The sequence below is a fragment of the Pinus tabuliformis genome, chromosome 8, assembly GCF_031772625.1.
Source record: "Pinus tabuliformis cultivar Carrire ecotype Pingquan chromosome 8, CPIR1, whole genome shotgun sequence".
Lineage (NCBI taxonomy): Eukaryota > Viridiplantae > Streptophyta > Pinopsida > Pinales > Pinaceae > Pinus > Pinus tabuliformis.
In genome coordinates this window covers 152,179,550-152,200,159 of record NC_142294.1, presented here as the reverse complement: position 1 = coordinate 152,200,159, position 20,610 = coordinate 152,179,550, and the positions used below count along the sequence as shown (strand labels likewise).

Sequence of the window (20,610 nt, the reverse complement as noted above, 5' to 3'; positions counted from 1 at the left end):
AAAAAGCCTATTTGGGCATGGTTTTGTTGCCAATATTTACGGTACCAACCACTGAAAGAGTCCATATCCATTCCATGAAATACTTCTGTAAATTTGCCAATAAATTAATAAAAACCCTCGATTAAAATACTTCTGTAAATTTGCCAATAAATTAATAAAAACCCTCGATTATGCATTTTTGAGTGGAAAGTTTTGGAAATTCCAGTGATATTTTGAAAAAGTCTGACAAAATTCAATTCAAAATTATGAAAATTCATAATTTTAGTTGCTAAGAGATATTTATTTCTACTATCAAAATCACTGTATCTACAAGATTTAAAAAAAAAAAAAATTCCCAAAATCCGGACATTTCCTCCACCTCCCTAAACTACTTAGAAACATAATCAACTCTAACTGCGTTGCTGTAGCTATTAGACATTAAGACAATCCGACTTTATTTGTAACACCAACTGTTTAGAGCTTTCATTTGCGTTCGAGAACTATGACCAGATGTCCTCCCTTCTTTCCATATTCCATGCGCTCGCTCAGTCTCTCTCCCATTGTTTCTCCGAATCTCTCGAACAACGCATCCATTATTTCTTCTCCGAAGTGGTGTTTTATCAGGCTTTCAGTCACTGCTCTCAATTGCTTTGCAAGTTTTCTTCCATACGCATCCTTTAGAGAGGCTGAGCTCCCTGTCATCGCTTCAATATCCTCCTCGCTAAATCTCTCTGATTTTCTTAACACCTCCAATCTTAGTATTTCAAATGAACCCTCTCTTGTTACTTCGCTGCTCACTTCCTCTGGACATGGAGCATACAAGGGGATGTTGAACGAGTCAACTTTCTCTTCCTCGATCAACCCCTGCACAAATATTAAACTTTTCAATAATGGCATAGTCTAACTTATATTATTAAAACTTGAATTTACATTATTAAATTATATTACATGATTTTGATGGTTTCCAATGAAAATATATGTATATATATTTCATCTACAAGTCTTTGAATTTAAGATCAAATATATTCAAAAGGAGGCAAAAGCATTAATATAAAATTACCTGAGATACCAAATCATTCAAACTGCTTCCTAATGTCTCCCAGTAGAAAGCAATGAAACCCTGATCGCTTGGATCCCGAGATGTTCGACCCGTTAACACCAAAAATATGCGGCCTCCACGAACCAGCTCCTCTGCCCGGCTCTCAGAAACGCGTTGAAATCCCTCTGATATTGACGAAAATAAGCTTCTCCAACAGCCCGAGATCCTTCGCAGAAGATTTTTCCCTTGTTCCATGCCACTGAATTTTTCTCCAAAATCTCAGCAGGAACCTGATCATGATCATACGACGAGATCCGGATTAAAGTAGATTTATCTTTCTATTTTAATAGTGATTTTATGTATATTTTATTGTATGTATTTCTTGTTTTGGTCTGATCTATTGTGTTATCTAGTGTGTGTTATCTAGTGTGTTGAGCAAATTGAATTTGTAACTTCTGAATAATATAGGTGATTAATTGAGTTACTTTTCAGAACTAAAATTAAGTAGATAATAAATTCTAGATTCTATAACAACTTAAAAATGCCCGACTCACATGATTATATATACAAGTTATATTTAGTGCTATTTTTTCAAAGCTTTTCCTGTGGGTTTTTAAGGTGTAATTTTCTAAAATCCGGAAGGAATTTATTGAATTCACAAACTTGATGGGTAACTCTGGCTTAATAGAAGTGTCCTAAAAGTTTTTCAGGGTGCTGAATTCATATATACAGTCAAATAAACCAGTTTAAATAATTTTAGAAATTTCTTTTCAATTCTGAAATATTCTAGAATTCTATAACAACTTAAAAATGCCCAACTCACATGACTATATATAAGAGTTATCTTTAGTGCTACTTTTTCAAAGCTTTTCCTGTGGGTTTTTAAGGTGTAATTTTCTAAAATCTGACAGGAATTTATTGAGATCACAAACTTGATGGTAACTCTTGAGTGATAGAAGTGCCCTCACCAATTTAAATAACACAAATCAAGTTTCGAGCTCAATTTTTCCCTGATTCCAACACTAAAAAATCCAAAAAAACACACTAAAGACAATTTCTAAGAAAACACACTAAAAACAATTCCTAAAGAAAGAAATATTTTATTTTTTCAAAGCTTTTCCTGTGGGTTTTTAAGGTGTAATTTTTTAAAATCCGGAAGGAATTTATTGAATTCACAAACTTGATGGGTAACTCCGGCTTAATAGAAGTGCCCTAAAAGTTTTTCAGCGTGCTTAATCCATATATAAGGTCAAATAAACCAGTTTAAATAATTTTGGAAATTTCTATTCAATTCTGAAATATTCTAGAATTCTATAACAACTTAAAAATGCCCAACTCACATGACTATATGTACTAGTTATCTTTAGTGCTACTTTTTCAAAGCTTTTCCTGTGAGTTTTTAAGGTGTAATTTTCTAAAATCTGGCAGGAATTTATTGAGATCACAAACTTGATGGGTAACTCTTGAGTGATAGAAGTGCCCTCAAAGTTTTTCAGGGTGCTGAATCCATATATACAGTGAAAAGAACCAGTTTAAATAACACAAATCAAGATTTGAGCTCAATTTTTCCCTGATTCCAACACCGAAAAATCCAAAAAAACACACTAAAAACAATTTCTAAGAAAACACACTAAAAACAATTCCTAAAGAAAGAAATATCTTATTTCCTAATTAAATTAAAAGATGTCCTACCACAAGTGTGAATTTAAACGAGAAATTATTATTGCAGTTTGGATGTTTGTGTAAAAACATACTTGAGACAACCAGTGAAGACTGTATGATGAATGAACGAAATGGAGAGTATGGTCTGGAAATAGCCTGCCGTAGAACGAACCCGGTACCCCTGTTGCGAAATACGATCTATCTACCGCACCCTCTTCATTCTGGTAATCAGTATTTACAGAAAAAGGAGGCAAAATTCTAAAGAGTGAGTTGAAATCAGAAGCAGGAAGATCGTTAAAGAATACTTGGCACTGCGGAACAGTTATGCCCGCAGATAGGCATTTGGCTTTGAGGGTCTTTGTTATATTTTCAACGGCGAAGAGAGCATTGGGTCCAGAAGAACAACCAAGGTCTGCAATGCAAAATGTCTTGCATTCCACCGTTAACTTCATTGATAAAATGGCTTCCTCCAACATAGGCTGCACAATTTGTAATACGTTCTTCTGCAGTATTGCACGGTGAGACAAAGTATATTAAAATTTAAATGAAATATTGTATAGTTAACAGAGATGAAAAAGAGAAAATGATCCATCGATCGAAATTCAAAACCTGTGGAATTTTGAGCATAGCTGGATTCTCCAAGCCCAGAGTTCATATGAAAATCTTTCTCCATCTTCAGGTCGATCCCCATTCTCGTTGCAATCACAGAGAAACCAGGAGACCGATAGATAAACGAGAGTGTTAAAGTTAAGGGCATCAGATGCGATTTTAAAGCAACTACTCGTGCCTGGAATTCAGGCTTCTAGATGAGTTCAGAAAATTGACTGAATTGAAAGCTCATTTTTTCCAAAGTATTGCCCATACAAATTAGAGTTGGTAGATCTATACGCAAGTGGAGGTGGACCTTTTTTTAATATGAGAGAATCCCATGCTCCAAATCTCTTATATAAATGATATATTTCGAGGTGGACTTTTTTTAATATTGGAGAGAATCCCATACTCCAAATCTCTTATATAAATGATATATTTTCGATTGCGTGTATTACATGAATTGATATATTTAAGTTTGAAATTGGTGAAATAAATCTTAAATTATTTAAAATGTATTTTTTATTGTTGAATTGAGACTTTTGTGATTTATATTAAGTTTATGAGAGATTTTTTAGTGTAAATTACATGATATTTCATTTGTCCACGTGTTTCAAACCAATCAGTGTAGTTTATTATCAGGACAGGTTGAATGAACAGATCTCGCTTTCATGTTAAATGAACAGATCTCGCTTTCATGTTAAATAGATAGAGCAGAACCTCCAACGGCTATATTTATTGACCACATAACGGCTATATTGACAACTGCTAGATTTGACCACAAAACGGTTAATTAGCACTAGATTAGGGGTATAACCATTATTTAATTAAATAAGAGCAGAACCTCCAACGGCTATATTTATTGACCACATAACGGCTATATTGACAACTGCTAGATTTGACCACAAAACGGTTAATTAAGACTAGATTAGGGGTATAACCATTATTTAATTAAATATGTTACTTCGGTTACTTATATTCTTATTAAAATAAAAGTAAATGGACCATTTTATACACTTACAATTATAAATATATATTAAAAAATAAATTATAATATAAATTAATTTAAATTAATAGTTAGTTATCAAAGTTATTATATCTAAATATTAGAGTAATTAATAGTTAGTTATAAAAGTTATTAAATATATAAATATTAGAGTAATATATAAATAGCTAGTAATATTTTTATTAAAATATAAGTCAAAGGGACTGTTTCATACACTTATTTATAAATAAATATTAAAATAAATAAAGTTATTATATCTAAATATTAGAGTAATTAATAATTAGTTATAAAAGTTATTAAATATATAAATATTAGAGTAATATATAAATAGCTAGTAATATTTTTATTAAAATATAAGTCAAAGGGACTGTTTCATACACTTATTTATAAATAAATATTAAAATAAATTAATTACAAACTAAATTAATTTTAAATTAATAGTTGTTTATAAAAGTTAAATAAATATATAAATATTAGAGTAATTTAAAGGTATGATATTAGAGTAATTTAAATTATAATTATGATATTATAAATATATACTAAAATAAATAAGTTATAAAATAACTTAGTTTAAATTAATAGTAAGTTAACCAAGTTATTATATCTAAATATTAAAGTAATGAGTTATAAAAGTTATAAATATTAGAGTAATATATAAATAGTTAGTTATATTTTTATTAAAACTTAAGTTAAAAGGACTATTTCATACACTTATAATTATAAATATATATTAAAATAAATTAATTATAAAATAAATTAATTTTAATTTAATAGTTATTTATAAAAGTTAATTAAATATATAAAGGCTTTCGATACGGTTCCTAGATCCAACCTTTGGAATAGATTAGAAGAGCTAAAGGAGAGCCCATGAACCTGACTCTGATCATAGGCCTTTACTTATAACTCTCAATTTTGTCATGCATAGAGTTTCCATAGAAAATAATACTTATAGCCAAAAGAACTTAATATTTGATAAAAATAAAAATGATCTCTTTCTAAATGAATTAAAAACTAATTTGTTTCCTTTATCTAATATAGACAACATAGAAGACCTCTATCATAATTTTACTACAACCCTCTGATATTCTATTAACAAGTTCTCAATTGAAGTTTCAAATAATAAAAGAAATAGCAAAACCAATCCATGGTATGATAAAGATTGTAAAAGTGCAAGGAGAGCAATTAAGGAAGCTGTTGACGAATCTCTTAAAATGGACAAGATAAAAATATACAAAGCCCTAACTAAAAGGAAAAAGAGGCAGTACATTCGTCAAAGACAGGAGAATCTCTTACACCTCTCTAAGGTAGCTCCTAAGAAATTTTGGAGGTAGATTCTAACTAGGAAGACTAAGGATAATAATAAAATTGCTCTTTGCGATTGGAATTCCTATCTTAAAAAGCTTTATGAATCTCCAAATGTCATGGATAATTTGGAAACCCTTCTCACAACGAAAGAAGTTTTCTCTTTAGAAGACATTAAGTTTGGGGTTAATCGCCTCGCTAATGGGAAAGCTAAGGACATTGAAGGTTACCAAGCAGAAATCTTAAAAATTGGAGGTCCTGTCCTCATCCCCCACATCCACAAGCTTTTCAATCAAGCAGTCAAGCAAGGGTTCCCTAAACCTTGGACTGAGAGCCTCATTATCCCTATTTTTAAAAGTGCGGATACAAATAACCCTCTAATTATCGAACAATTATGATCAGCCCTCTCTTAGCCAAGTTATATGGTAGTATTTTGGAAAAAAAGTTAAGCTTATGGCTTGAAAGTGAAGGTAAGTGGGCTAAAGGCCAAGCAGGTTTCAGAAGGCATCACTCAACAAAAGACCACCTTGTTACGCTTAGGATCATTGCGGAGGAATGTCGTAATGATAAATCCAATTTATTTTGTTGTTTTGTGGACTTTAGAAAGGCTTTCGATACGGTTCCTAGATCCAACCTTTGGAATAGATTAGAAGAGCTAAAGGTTCCTCTCGAGTTGAGAGCTGCCGCTATAAGGTTATACGAGAATGTAATTGCCAAGCTAAAGAGCAATGAAGGGTGGTTGAAAGATATTAAGTGTAACATCGGAGTTAAACAAGGTTGCCCCCTCTCCCCTACCCTATTTGGCATTTACATCGATAAGCTCGAAGGCTATTTAGAGGAAGTAGGATGTGATGGCACGATCTTAGCTGGGATAGTCGTCATCCTTCTTCTTTATGCTGACGATATTGTTCTTTTGGCAAGGTGCCCATCTGATCTTAATAAGCAACTCAGGCTTCTTAAGGATTTCTGCTCTACCATGGGTATGACTGTTAACACTGACAAAACAAAAGTTATGATTGTCAAATCCAAGAAGGACACTTACGCTAATTTTATGTATGACAATAATAACTTGGAGGAAGTGTATTCTTGCAAGTACCTAGGAATTGATATTCATCACAAGCTCAACTGGAACCATAGCATTGAGAAAAGGATTAATGGGGGGTGGAAAGCTTACTATGGTCTTGAAAATAATTGTAAAATTGCAAACCTTGTAATGTGGGATAAAAAGAAGTTCCTCTTTGAAACTTTAGTCACTCCTGTTATCTTATATGGCTGTGAGGTTTGGGGTTGCAGCATCTCCAGAGAATCATGGAGAAAGATTGAGCAAATCCAGAAGCGTTTTATAACTTATAACCTGAAAATTAAAAGTAATACACCCTATCCTATTCTCCTTATAGAAGCAGGTATTTCCCCTATTGAGAGCCTAGCTATGCTTAGGTTTCTGTTGTACAAGCACAAAATCAGTAACATAAACGATCATAGACTTCCTAAGCTAGCTTTAAATTCTAGCCAAAACCACCTAAGGCTCAATCGAGGGTGGCATAAAGACACAAGGGCCTGGTTAAAATATTGGGAGATCAACGAAAATGATGCATTGCAAAACATAAATAACATTAAAGATATTGTTACTTCTAAGTTCAAAGAAAAAATGTGGTGTGAGAAAGACTTAGCGGCTAAAAGAAAATTAAGTTATTATAAGAAGGTCATCAACCCCACCCTAGAAGATCAAAATTATCTCTCTATTTTAACTAGCTCAAAGAAGAAAATTAATATAGCAAAGATTAGAACGAATTCTCATGAGCTCCATAGTGAAACAGGTCGTTGGGCAGTTCCTAAAACGCCATGGATGGAAAGGATCTGCCATATATGTAAGAATAGGAACATCGAGGATGAAAACCACTTCCTCTTAGAGTGCCCCGCGTATAACCACATTAGATCTCAGTTTCACAATCTTTGTTACAATACTGACCTTCCTAGCCTTTTACAATGTCAAAATTATAGTGAGCTCGGGAGGCTTCTCTCCAAGCTTTTTGAGCATAGGAATAAAATCTTAAATCAAAATAGATAATTTGTTTCTTTAGGTCCGATAGACCATTATTTGGTCTCAGCGGACGTTAACCATCATCATCATCATCAAATATTATAGTAATTTAAGGGTTAGAAAGAATATTTTAATATTTAAAATTAATGGTTTATTTAAGGGTTAAAATTATCATAGATTATTTTCAAGATTATTTTCTTTCTGTTATTAGAATAAAACAAATAGCATAAATAAGTGTTATTACAGTACCTCCAACTATATCAACCTCAAAGAACAAAGGCCACAAAGGGGAATTTTTTTTTTAAAAGATGACAAGAAAAAGTTGTACTTAGGGAGGGGAAGACAGAAAGACAATGACTAGGAGGAGAGGGTTGGGACCCAACAACTACTGATCTTCTAGCCATCTTCTCTATTGAGATTGTTCGGCCTTTTTTCAATCTCAAGCGCTTCCCTAAATTTCTGGTGATGGAATTGGGACACTCTAGCAATAACAGTAGCCTCCTTGATACATACATGATGATTGGTTTTTTCCACATGCTCTGCTAAAGCAAAAGACTTGGCTCTCCTATGCTTAAGGTTAGCTACGTGCTCACTAATCCTTTGATTAATGGAGCGACCAGTCTCACTAATATAGGGGGTCCCACATGAACAAGGAATAATATATACCCCTTTCATGTCCTTGGGGTTGATAGAATCCTTCACTGATCTAAGGGACTTACGAATGGTGTTAAGAGGTCTAAAGGTCGAGGGGACATTATGCTTCTTAAGAATCCTCACAATCCTATCCGTGGTCCCCTCAACAAACAGAAGATGGACACAAGGAATCTGCTCCTTCTTATCTCTTTCAGTTAACGAATTCTTAGCTTCTTTGAGGAAAGCCTTCTGTCACAAGTTCCCACTGTAACCGTTCTCAACAAAGACATTAAGGAGATGGGATTTCTCCTCCTCGAATCTCTTTTCATCAGATATCCTTAAGGCGTGAGTAGCAAGGGTGTTTAGAACCCCCAACTTCTGAGCCGGGAAATGGTGGGAACTAGCATGAAGATACTGCTCCATATGAGTTTCCTTACAAAATACTCGGTGGGAGAGGGAACCATCACTATTCTTAGAGATAAGAATATCAAGGAAAGGGAGGCAACCATTGACTTCTTTTTCCTTTGTGAACTTAATGGCCGAGGATTGACTATTGAGATGATCGAAGAAGAGGTCTTGTTGAAAATGCAATAAGATGATGGATCTTAGTGAAAATAAGTCACCTTCACTAAGTGGGCCCGCAGGCTATTTTTGGCGCAAAGTCTATTTTTAGACATATGGATCATGGTCTATGAGTTGTAGGATGCTATTTATGGATGATTGGTCATGTTGGTAAAAATAGATGGACCTCTATTTTTAGACATATGGGCAAACTCTATTTTTAGATTGCCAGTCAAAAATGGTACAGTCGAATATTATTAGCTCTTAATAATATTTGAACTATAAACATTATCTTATCCTCTTGCAGCACTTCAGTTCGAGCTACGGATGTGGCACATGCAACTGCCAGAAGGAAATACGCTTTTCCCATGGGTTAGTTGAGCTATTGCATGATGGACTTCAGTTAGAACTCAAGTGATTGAGTTTGGTGGACTTGATTGAGGAGTTGATGGAGTTGTGTTTAGTTTGACTTAGTTGAAATAGTTGTATTTAGTCTAACTGCCAGATACACTAGTTATGAGTGATGTGAATTAATTATTAATTAATTCACTAATTATTAACTCATAAATCAACTAAAGAATACATCATTTAACTCAGTGCATGGACAGTTTAGTGGAGACAAATGTTAGAGGTGGGTGAAAGGGTGAGACTACTACTAATTGTGACTATAGCTGTGCATGAGATTTGCACAATCATTAATTGAGATTTCCAATAAGGATTGTGCAGTACAAGCCAAGGGAATTCGAACTTGGATTTGATCTATTCTCAACTTCGATTGCACAGTAGAGGTAGGCAAACAGTGGAGGAGATTTGAACCCGTGACTTGTTCAGATCTAAGCAAGTTTGTGTGTAGCATGTGGAGATAGTACTGAGTACTTGTGAGGAGTATTGTACTATGTATTGTTACATGTTCTCTATCATTATAATATATAGATAGTTGGGGGTTTTCAGCTGTATGCTTTCCCCATTACATACTGTGTTGATATGTGTGATTGATGTTTTAATGTGCACATGTGATTGTTTTTTAATTCCGCAAATTGATGATCAATGGTAGAGGAGGTTATGTATTATGCATGCATTCCACAAATAGTGTATAATCAGGATAATGTCTGTGAATAAGTGTTATATTATTCAAATTTCTACATGGTATCAGAACGAAGTTGATCATTAGATCTATTATTCAGAAAGTGATTACATTTTTATTTCTTCAAGTAGAGTCTGTAATCATGCCAGGTAGCCTCTGGATTCATCCTTCTTTTGGAAGGTGAGATATCTAGTAAATGCCCACACAGTCAATCTCTGTACGAGAAATACTTTGTTCTCACGAATTTTAGATCAGAAGCAGTTGAGTTTTGAGCTGGTGGAATTCGAATTTGCAGCAGTGTTTTCTTGGTGTCGAAGTTGAAATGTCTTTCAATGGATTGCAATTGGAGTATGCCCTTGAAGGTAGCTTGAATTATATTGCATGGAAAGACAGGATGGAGGCGGTGTTAGATGAAAATGGGTTGAAGGAGTTCATAGAGGCTGAGGTCCCAAAGCCTACTGATGCTGCTCAAGTTGAGGCTTGGCAAAAGAAGATCGCAAAGTGTCGAAGGATTCTGTTGGAGGGCATGAAGGATTACATTGTATCCAACCTGCATGGAAAGGATTCTCCATACTTGATGTGGAAAGCATTGACAGATTTATTCCAAAGCAAGAACGACCAGAGGAAGTTGGCGCTCAAGGATAAACTCAGAAACATTAAGCGTGAGAAAGGAGACAGTATGCCCAAGTATCTCACGAAGTTCACCCAATGTCGGGATGAGCTAGGAAGTGTGGGGTGACTGTCGATGATGAGGACTTGGTGAGCTTGGCTCTCCTTGGTCTTCCAAAGAGTTGGCATTCCTATCAGGACTCTGTCAATGGTTGGGAGAAATTGCCAAGATGGGAGAGACTTTGGTCTGATCTTGTGCAAGAGGAGATCAGGTGAAATACCAGGGACAGATCTTCATCAAAGGCATCTGATGAAGAAAATTGTGCTTTGGCTGCCAAAGAAAAGAAGGGGAAGAACAAGAAAGCTTCTCATTCTGGTGCGAAAGGCAAGACATGTCCAAGGTGAAGTTCTTTCACTGTCACCAGCACGGACATTATGCCACAAATTGTCCACAGAAGAAGAAAAATAAGCAAGCTGCTAGATCTGTAGCGGGAGAGGCCTTAGCCTTGCAGTTTGAGCTGGATTTTTCACTGATCGCATGCTTGGTATCAAGTGTGATGGGATCAATATGGTTTTTGGACAGTGGTGTAACTTTTCACACGATAGGAGATCGAGATTTGTTTTCTGATCTGGATGAGAAAGATCTTGGAGTGCACATCGAGATGGGCGATGATGGTAGATATAGTGCGACCGGTATTGATACCATTTCCTTTGAGAGGGAGTCTGGTAAACCCTTTGTATTGAAGGAAGTGATACATGTTCCAGGATTGAAGAAGAATCTTATCTCTGTGGCGATGTTAGAAGACAAGGGATATGATGTTGTCTTCAGCGAGGGAAAGGCTTTCCTGCGCAGTAAGACAACTGGAGAAACCCGAAAGATAGGGGTTCAAGTCAAGAACCTTTATCAATTGCATGTAGATGGATACGCAGTAATGGCATGCAAGGTAGAAATATTGGTGAGCTGGGATGATCGCGAGCTGTGGCACCAGAGATTGGGCCACCTTCACCATGGAGCCTTGAAGATACTGTAGCAGATTTCTACTGGGCTTCCTAAAGGCACTCTTGTGCAGTCAGATCAGTGCAAGGGGTGTACGTTGGGAAAATTTGTGAAAGCCACCTTTCACGAGAAGGATAGTCGTGCCACGACGATCCTTGAGAGATTTCACACAGACGTGTGTGGACCTTTCTCAGCAGCTTTGACAGCAAAACACAAGTACTATGTGAGCTTTGTTGATGATTTCTCTCGAAAGTGTTGGATCTTCTTCATGCAAAAGAAGAGCGAGACATACTCAAAGTTCTGTGAGTTCAAAGCATTGGTATAGAAGGAATCAGGGAAGAAGGTGAAGGTTCTTAGGAGTGAAAATGGTGGTGAATTCATCTTCGGCGAGTTTAAGGACTTCCGCAGTGCAGAAGGGATTCGAAGAGAGCTCATAGCTCCCCATAACCCACCGCAGAACGGGGTTGCTGAGCGGAAGAACAGAACGATCATGGGTGCTGTACGGGCGATGTTGCATGATCAGGGCCTACCCCTTCACTTGTGGGCAGAGGCATGAAATATTGTAGTATATGAGCAAAACCGTTGTCCTCACAAGATACTTGGCATGAGTACACCCGAGGAGGCTTATTCTGGTAAGAGGCCTGATATTTCCCATTTGAGGATTTTTGGTTCTCCTGTTTACATGCATGTGACGAAGGATGCCAGGAAGAAGCTGGAGCTGACCGCAGAGGTTGGGATATTTGTGGGGTACACTAATACGCCCCACAACTATCGTGTGTATTTGCCAGATAGCCGCAAGACTGTTGTGTGACGAGATATCAAATTTCACAAGGAGAAAGCTACAAAGTGTTCACTTGAGAGGGAGCCACACTTGCATGTAGATGAGGAGCTATTAGTTCCTAAGGGTGAGCTTTAGGATGTGGATCAACCACAAGATGAAGTTCATGGAGTGGAAGAGACCACTCATGTAACGCCAACCATCAGAGGGTGAAAGCGCAGTACAGAAGCTAAGCGACTGGCTCAAGATGCAGAGAAGGTTGTAAGACCACCTACAGCACAACGCAGACAGAGACAGTCACCTGATCAGTACACTGGATACGTGGCTCTTGTGAGCAAATGTGTTGTGACGAAGCCATCCTCTTTCGAGGAAGCTGTGGAGGATCCCGCATGGGTAGATGCCATGGTGGAAGAGTATGATTCGATTGTCAGAAACAGTGCATGGGAGATTGTCCCAAGACCGGAGGGGAAATCAATGGTGGGTTCGAGATGGATCTACAAAGTGAAGCAGGCAGCTGACGGGAGTGTGGAGAAGTACAAGGAAAGATTTGTTACCTGAGGCTTCTTATAGATAGAGGGGATCGATTATGAGGGATTTTTTTTTTTTAAAAGACAACAAGAAAAAGCTATACTTAGGGAGGGGAAGACAGAAAGACAACGACTAGGAGGAGAGGGTTGGCACCCAGCAACTACTGATCTTCTAGCCATCTTCTCTATTGAGATTGTTCGGCCTTTTTCCAATCTCAAGTGCTTCCCTAAATTTCTGGTGATGGAATTGGGACACTCTAGCAATAACACTAGCCTCCTTGATACAGACATGATGATTGGTTTTTTCCACATGCTCTGCTAAAGCAAAAGACTTGGCTCTCCTATGCTTAAGGTAAGCTACGTGCTCACTAATCCTTTGATTAATGGAGCAACGAGTCTCGCTAATATAGGGAGTCCCACATGAACAAGGAATAATATATACCCCTTTCATGTCCTTGGGGTTGATAGAATCCTTCACTGATCTAAGGGACTTACGAATGGTGTTAAGAGGTCTAAAGGTCGAGGGGACATTATGCTTCTTAAGAATCCTCGCAATCCTATCCGTGGTCCCCTGAACAAACAGAAGATGGACACCAGGAATCTGCTCCTTCTTATCTCTTTCAGTTAACAAATTCTTAGCTTCTTTGAGGAAAGCCTTCTGTCACAAGTTCCTACTGTAACCGTTCTCAACAAAGACATTAAGGAGATGGGATTTCTCCTCCTCGAATCTCTTTTCATCAGATATCCTTAAGGCACGAGTACCAAGGGTGTTTAGAACCCCCAACTTCTGAGCTGGGAAATGGTGGGAACTAGCATGAAGATACTGCTCCATATGAGTTTCCTTACAAAATACTCGGTGGGAAAGGGAACCATCACTATTCTTAGAGATAAGAATATTAAGGAAAGGGAGGCAACCATTGACTTTTTTTTCCTTTGAGAACTTAATGGCCGAGGATTGACTATTGAGATGATTGAAGAAGAGGTCTTGTTGAAAATGCAACAAGATGATGGATCTTAGTGAAAATAAGTCGCTTTCACTAAGTGGGCCCGCAGGCTATTTTTGGCGCAAAGTCTATTTTTAGACTATGTCTATTTTTAGACATATGGAACATGGTCTATGAGTTGCAGGATGCTATTTATGGATGATTGGTCATGTTGGTAAAAATAGATGGACCTCTATTTTTAGACATATGGGCGGAGTCTATTTTTAGACTGCCAGTCAAAAATAGAACAATTGAATATTATTAGCTCTTAATAATATTTGGACTATAAACATTATCTTATCCTCTTGCAGCACTTCAGTTCAAGCTACGGATGTGGCACATGCAACTACCAAAAGGAAATATGCTTTTCCTATGAGTTAGTTGAGCTATTGCATGATGGAATTCAGTTAGAACTCAAGTGATTTTGCTTGGTGGAGTTGATTGAGGAGTTGATGGAGTTGTGTTCAGTTTGACTTAGTTGAACTAGTTGTATTTAGTCTAATTGCCAAATACACTAGTGATGAGTGATGTGAATTAATTATTAATTAATTCACTAATTATTAACTCATAAATCAACTAAAGAATACATCAGTTAACTCAGTGCATGGACAGTTCAATGGAGACAAGTGTTAGAGGTGGGTGAAAGGGTGAGACTACTATCAGTTGTGATTATAGCTGTGCATGAGATTTGCACAATCATTGATTGAGATTGCCAATGAGGATTGCGCAGTACAAGCCAAGGGAATTCGAACTTGGATCTGATATATTCTCAAGTTGGATTGCGCAGTAGAGGCAAGCAAATAGTGGAGGAGATTTGAACCCGTGATTTGTTCAGATCTGAGCTAGTTTGTGTGTAGCATGTGGAGATAGTATTGAGTACTTGTGAGGAGTATTGTAATATGTATTGTTACATGTTCTCTATCATTATAATATACAGATAGTTGGGGGTTTTCAACTGTATGATTTCCCCATTACATACTGTGTTGATATGTGTGATTGATGTTTCCATGTGCGCATGCGATTGTTTTTTTAATTTCGCAAATTGATGATCAATGGTAGAGGAGGTTATGTATTATGCATGCATTCCACAAATAGTGTATAATCAGGATAATTTCTATGAATAAGTGTTATATTATTCAAATTTCTATAGGTCTAACTCTTGGCCATGAGACAGGATGACATTAGTGTCATCTACATATCTTTTCCAAAGCTTAGGTAGGAGGCGGGCTAAGTTTAGAGCCTTGGATTCAAAATCTTCCATAAAAAGATTCGTAACAACAGGGGAAAGGGGTGAGCCCATGCTCAATCTTAGATTTGGATGAGAACATTTCCTATAATTCAGTGCAAAAGGAGGAAAATGTGAGTATCCTTTATGACGAGGAATAGAAAGAGATGAAAAAAATCTTACATATCAAGATATAAGACAATAATAATAATGTATGTGATATCTTCAAATTTGGTTGATAGTTCAATATCATAACAACCTACCTAGTCAACGAGCTTGAGGTTGAGGTTCATAATCATCCATACCCATACCCATTGTGTAAAATCAAATTTGATGTGATTGCAAAGTTTATTTACGAGTATTTGGATGATTTGTTAGTTTTTCTTACATTAGTTTGATAGCTAGATCAGTGTTACAATAATGAAAGAAAATACTTTAGAAAATCTTGTGACTGTGGCCTCATCCTCGTCTCCATCATGGGATCATGGTTTGAGGGCACTACTCTCACAGCCACAAAAGAAAATTTATCTTTTGGTTATTACATAGCTTAGGATTTCTTGTTGAGTATATCATAATTTATGATTTCTTATAAGCACCTGCAATTGTCATTTTGGTTTCTTAAGTTTGTTGTAGATTACAAACCATTCCATTCCATAGACTTAAGCCATTAGCCATCAATAAATAATTTTCTCAAATTCAACTCATCTTTTCCACTTTTACATAAATTTGTACCTAGATGAAGAAACAAATACGTGTTGTTTCAGGAATTACTGATCTGTAGGGAGGAACTCATTCCACTAGTCTCACCTATGTCTTCTCCGCCTTTGGCCCAATCCTACCAACCACTCATTCAGATTTCTATTTTGTAGCCACCATGGACAGTCACCTTGAGAAAATCCAACCATCATGAAGAGTTGGGTTGATCCTTCGATAGTGTGCACCTTCCCTGTACCTTATTCTGCCATCATACATATTCCTAGAAATTTATTTCACCTTCCCTACCTTCCTACATGTTTGAGCTAAGTTTCCCATAGTAAATCAGGACATCCTATAGTAACTACAGGAAATCCTGTAGCAACTACAGGAAACAATGTAGCAGCCTTCTTTTGGCTATTTTGGGCATAAATGATGATCAGAGCCTAGGGCAGGCCTTCAACTTGACCTCCATAACCATGAATGCCATTTTGGACTAGTTTTTCCATACCTTCCTCCCCTGCAAAAGATCAACTTGCTTAGCTTAGAATTTACATTTCTAAATTGAAAACCAAAATACTATTTTCTGCAATATTTAGATAGTGCATGCATACATCAATCATAGAAATGTTAGGATAATTTCCACATCTCCTTAGTATATATAGGTAGATGGTAGAATGAAAGGTTAAATTAGGTCTCTTCTGCAAAGTAATTTGTGTTAATTCTTAGCTAGGTAATTTCATGTTATTTCAGAGCACTTTATATTCAACACTTTCATTTCCTTAAAATAGGCAAGCATTTACTGTATGCATCAAAGATAGCTTTACATTCACTGTAAGTAGTCAGCCTCCTTCTATTAGATAGAAGGTTGGTTTTAAAAACCCTAGTGGTCTATCACCCTAGTTGAGAAGTGCCAAGAGTAGACTGTTTCATTTTTTTTTCATATAGCAATGTAACCTCCAAGTTTTTACGAACCCGAGGTTGATAAAGTAAAGTTAGTCATCCTAGGAGTTGCAACATCCTTGCTGCAATATTGGGGCTCATCAAGCCCTTCACAAGCATCACAAGTCACTTAATGAAGAAAGGACACCTAATATTTTATGGGAATCTTCCTAAAATGTATTTGTAATAAGAGTATAATTTTGTTGTTAATTTATCATAGATAAAGTACTTCGAAGGACCAAGTATACTAAATTAGTTCAAGTAGTTAGTAGTTTTCGACAGTTAACAAATCCAAAACTGTCATCATTGTAATGATCATACAAAAGGAATTTTTGGAGAACCAGGAAGGGTTTAGAGTTTTTGACTTGAGAAGGAAAATATTTTTATTTTTGTGTAATGTTTCTGATCTTCTTAGAGATTTAAATAAAGTTTTTTAAAGTAATTCCGAATAGATATTTGAATGTGAAATGTGTTCTTGTGTGTTTGTGTAATATATTAATGTTTTTTTTCTATGGGAAAGTGTAATGAAGCAGCTAGTTTTTAAAGATACAATTTCATTGAATCCACAGTCTCTGTAAGTTGAAGTTAAACAATCTTAATATGCGCTCCTCTTTTCTGTATTTCCATTCCTTTGTCTTCCATATTTATCTATAAGTAGCTTGTTGTTCAAAACTTTCAAACATAATTTTCATCTCTTTACTACAACTTAAATCATATTCATTATCAGAGAGGAAACTTTGAAAGCTGTTTCCATTCCAAGAGGATTTCATAATTATTTCTTGTTAGAAATACTTCAAAATTTTCACAATGGGACAAAAAATCAAGTTTGTTATCATTTTGAATAAATGTCTTAGGCACTGACCTCTACTTAGCCATGGGTTTTCTCCTAAGGTACAACAATATGAACAATATTGGTCTATGCCCATACTTTCAATATTCAATACAATGTTCAATCTATGCATAGAATTAACGTGTTGGGTTACTATTGTCAAAATTTGTAGTCCTTATTAATATTTTTAAATGAGGAGGCTTGCTTGTCATGGTTGTCTCACTCGACCTTTGTTTCAACTGTTCCATCTCGTTTGGCAGAGTCTTGATAGTATGGTCAAGCTTTCAAGATCAACAATTTCTTTCTCTTTGGACTTCCTTATGGAGGCCTAAGACCTTTTACCTGTGTCTTTGGATTCTTTGGATGGTTCATTATCTACAATGACTCCAATTAGGTGCAAGTCCTTTTCAATCATGATTTCCTCTTTGTAATTCTATGTTAAAGTCAGGTTCGCAGTTCTCTTTACAAATTGTGCAATGCTGGTTGGCAAGGCATAAGTGTAATAATCAATGGTGATGGAGTCATAAGGTTTAGTGTTTTCTAATAAATTATTCAAAATATGGTTAAAACTCTCATTTAAATCTTTCACTTTTTCTTTGTGCTCCATCTTGAGATCACTCAGCTCTTTCAACAACATGGAATGGGTCTTGTCATAAGAAAATTTCTCAAGGAAACTTTTCTTAAACCCTCTCCTGTTCTAGATGGAATTTGGAGGAATACTATGATACCATACAACTCCTATACCATCTAAGGTACATGAAAAAATTATACATGCAACATCATCATAGCGTACCTAAAGTGCTTGTAGATGTAGGTAGAATTTGTCTAAATGGTCCTCTACCTTTACTATTTTTTAGGGTCGTACTTTGTTAGGATATTTTCTGGATGCCTTGGAATCTTGTGTAACACACCCTGTAGTGTGAGTTGGACCTAATACATCTAATATAGATCTTGGCTTTCCATGTCCTCATCGTTTTCTTCCCCTTCAGAATTTGACTAGTCTTCTTCTTCTCCTTCTTATCCACCCAACCCACGGAAAGTATCATCTCTGAGAACTATGTTATCACCGTCAACTCTAAAACTATGAAACTAAGTGGTCTTAACAGTTGAAGAGTTGCTATGAAACTATGCATTTTATAGGCTCATAGAATGAGCTTGAGGCTTGATATTGTGCAGTGTACAGTGAAGGCTAGGATGGGAGGAATGATTGTGTAATTCTAAAGGTCAAGGCTAGAGCTTGGGCACAAAGTTTTGTAGTGCAATAGCCATGGGAGACAGAAACTGCGTATTGCACAATACATAGGGGCAAGGTAACAGCTATAGGATTGAAACTTTGTAGTGTGCAGTTCAGAGAGGCTGGGTGAAGCCAAGTTACTTATTCGGGGAGCCTTATCAGAAATGGGTAAGTGTAACACTGTTATATTGCTGTGAACAGTGATAAAACTTTGACTATGATACCACACTTATAATACTTGACAAAAAAACAAAATAGATCACCCATGACCCATTAATAATGCATTTCCCTCTATGTGAAATCTTTACAACCACTTACGAGTAGTGTGACACGTAAGATATGCTTTGGGACGACAGTGACAACACTTGTGAGACAATTCTTAAAAATTTGTGAATGAGTGTGACAATTTTTTACATATTTAGAACAACTAATACACACAAATATAGAGCCTTGAAACCATCAAAACAATCTTCCACACATTGTGCAATGACAAATCATGCAAAAAGATGACAGTTTACCCAACTTGCAAAAGGGAGAAAATACTTCAAGAAAGTTCGTGAAATAAGATTTAGTGTTTGCAACAACAATGTACAAGACCAAGGCTCTGAAATTGAGTGTAAGCTAAAATTTTCAAGGTGTTGTAGCAACTACAATAGAGGCTCACTTATTTTTCCATTCTCCATGGCAGAACATTCATGGATTGCATGTGACTCTTCGCAAGGTCACACACGTGTTCTCACCAAAGTCACGATACACCACTGTATGCATAATTGCATCCAAGGAATATCATTAGCACCCAGTACATTGGTAAACAGGTCATATTATTAAAGGGATTCCTACACCAAACAGTGTGAGAACTAATTGGGACTTCATATCGAGGAGATCCCCTGAATGTTGGCGGGTCCAGCTTCGTAAACAAGTATGTATGATATTATTTTTAAGATGTTTTAGGGCTGAAGTCATGGCTCTAAGGTTTGTGTTTTAAATTATAGATGGATCATTTGAAACCATAGAAATGAGAAACCCTAACCTTGTTCCCTTTGATTTAAGCTCTAAGGTTTGTTAGGATTCTAGGACATGGGATATACCCTAGAATGACATGTAGAGAAAATAATATGGACTCGTGTTTGAACTTAAGAAACACTAGGATGATCTCTTGATTGCATAAAGCCTTAGAAAGATAACTTGACATCATGTTTTGGTATTGTATGCTTTTCTTGGGTTTCTTGTCAATAAATATTGCAGGTACAAGAAGTAATTATGGATGGGCCAATCCTTTGAGTTAAAAAGCATGATGGAAGAAGGGAACTATACATGCCCTTGGGAACTATTCATGATTATGGATACCTGAAATATGTAGAAGGTGGAAGACTTCTACCATGACAGGATGCATCATTTTAGGGGATGGCATCATAATAGCATATCATTGAAAGCAAGAGCACATGAAATCATCCTAAGAAACTTAAAAGATAACTGAAATAAAAGTCTATGGTAGTCATCATTCGAATCAAGTAGCTCTAAAAACCCTCATTGGAAGCATACATGGTACTTATGGGTAGTATAATGTAATATAGTGTAGATCTCATCATACATCATTATGAAAAGAGAATTTTCAAGATGAGGATAATCAATATCTTCCATTGGAATATTCAATAAAAGGTTCATCTCTTGGAAAAGGCAAGTGTCTCGCTAAAGTATTCCACCTTGGATGGGATACACTTTTTTAAAGAATGATGGTATGATGACAAAGAAATGCATCTTGTCAAGATGGTTGAAGCACTTTCAATTAAGGGAAAGAATTTGTTGAAGGAAGTATAGATGACCAAAAGAATGAAAGAGGTATCCATGCATATGTTTGATAACTTAAGTCATATAGTTGAAAATAGTTGGGATAGATA

General features: G+C 36.1%; 1 pseudogene; it reads right to left on the bottom strand.

Annotated features, from left to right (window-relative positions):
* Positions 1 to 270: 270 nt before the first annotated feature.
* On the bottom strand, positions 271 to 3,353 carry LOC149234580 (putative methyltransferase TCM_000168 pseudogene; annotated as a pseudogene).
* Between the last annotated feature and the right edge of the window lie 17,257 nt (positions 3,354 to 20,610).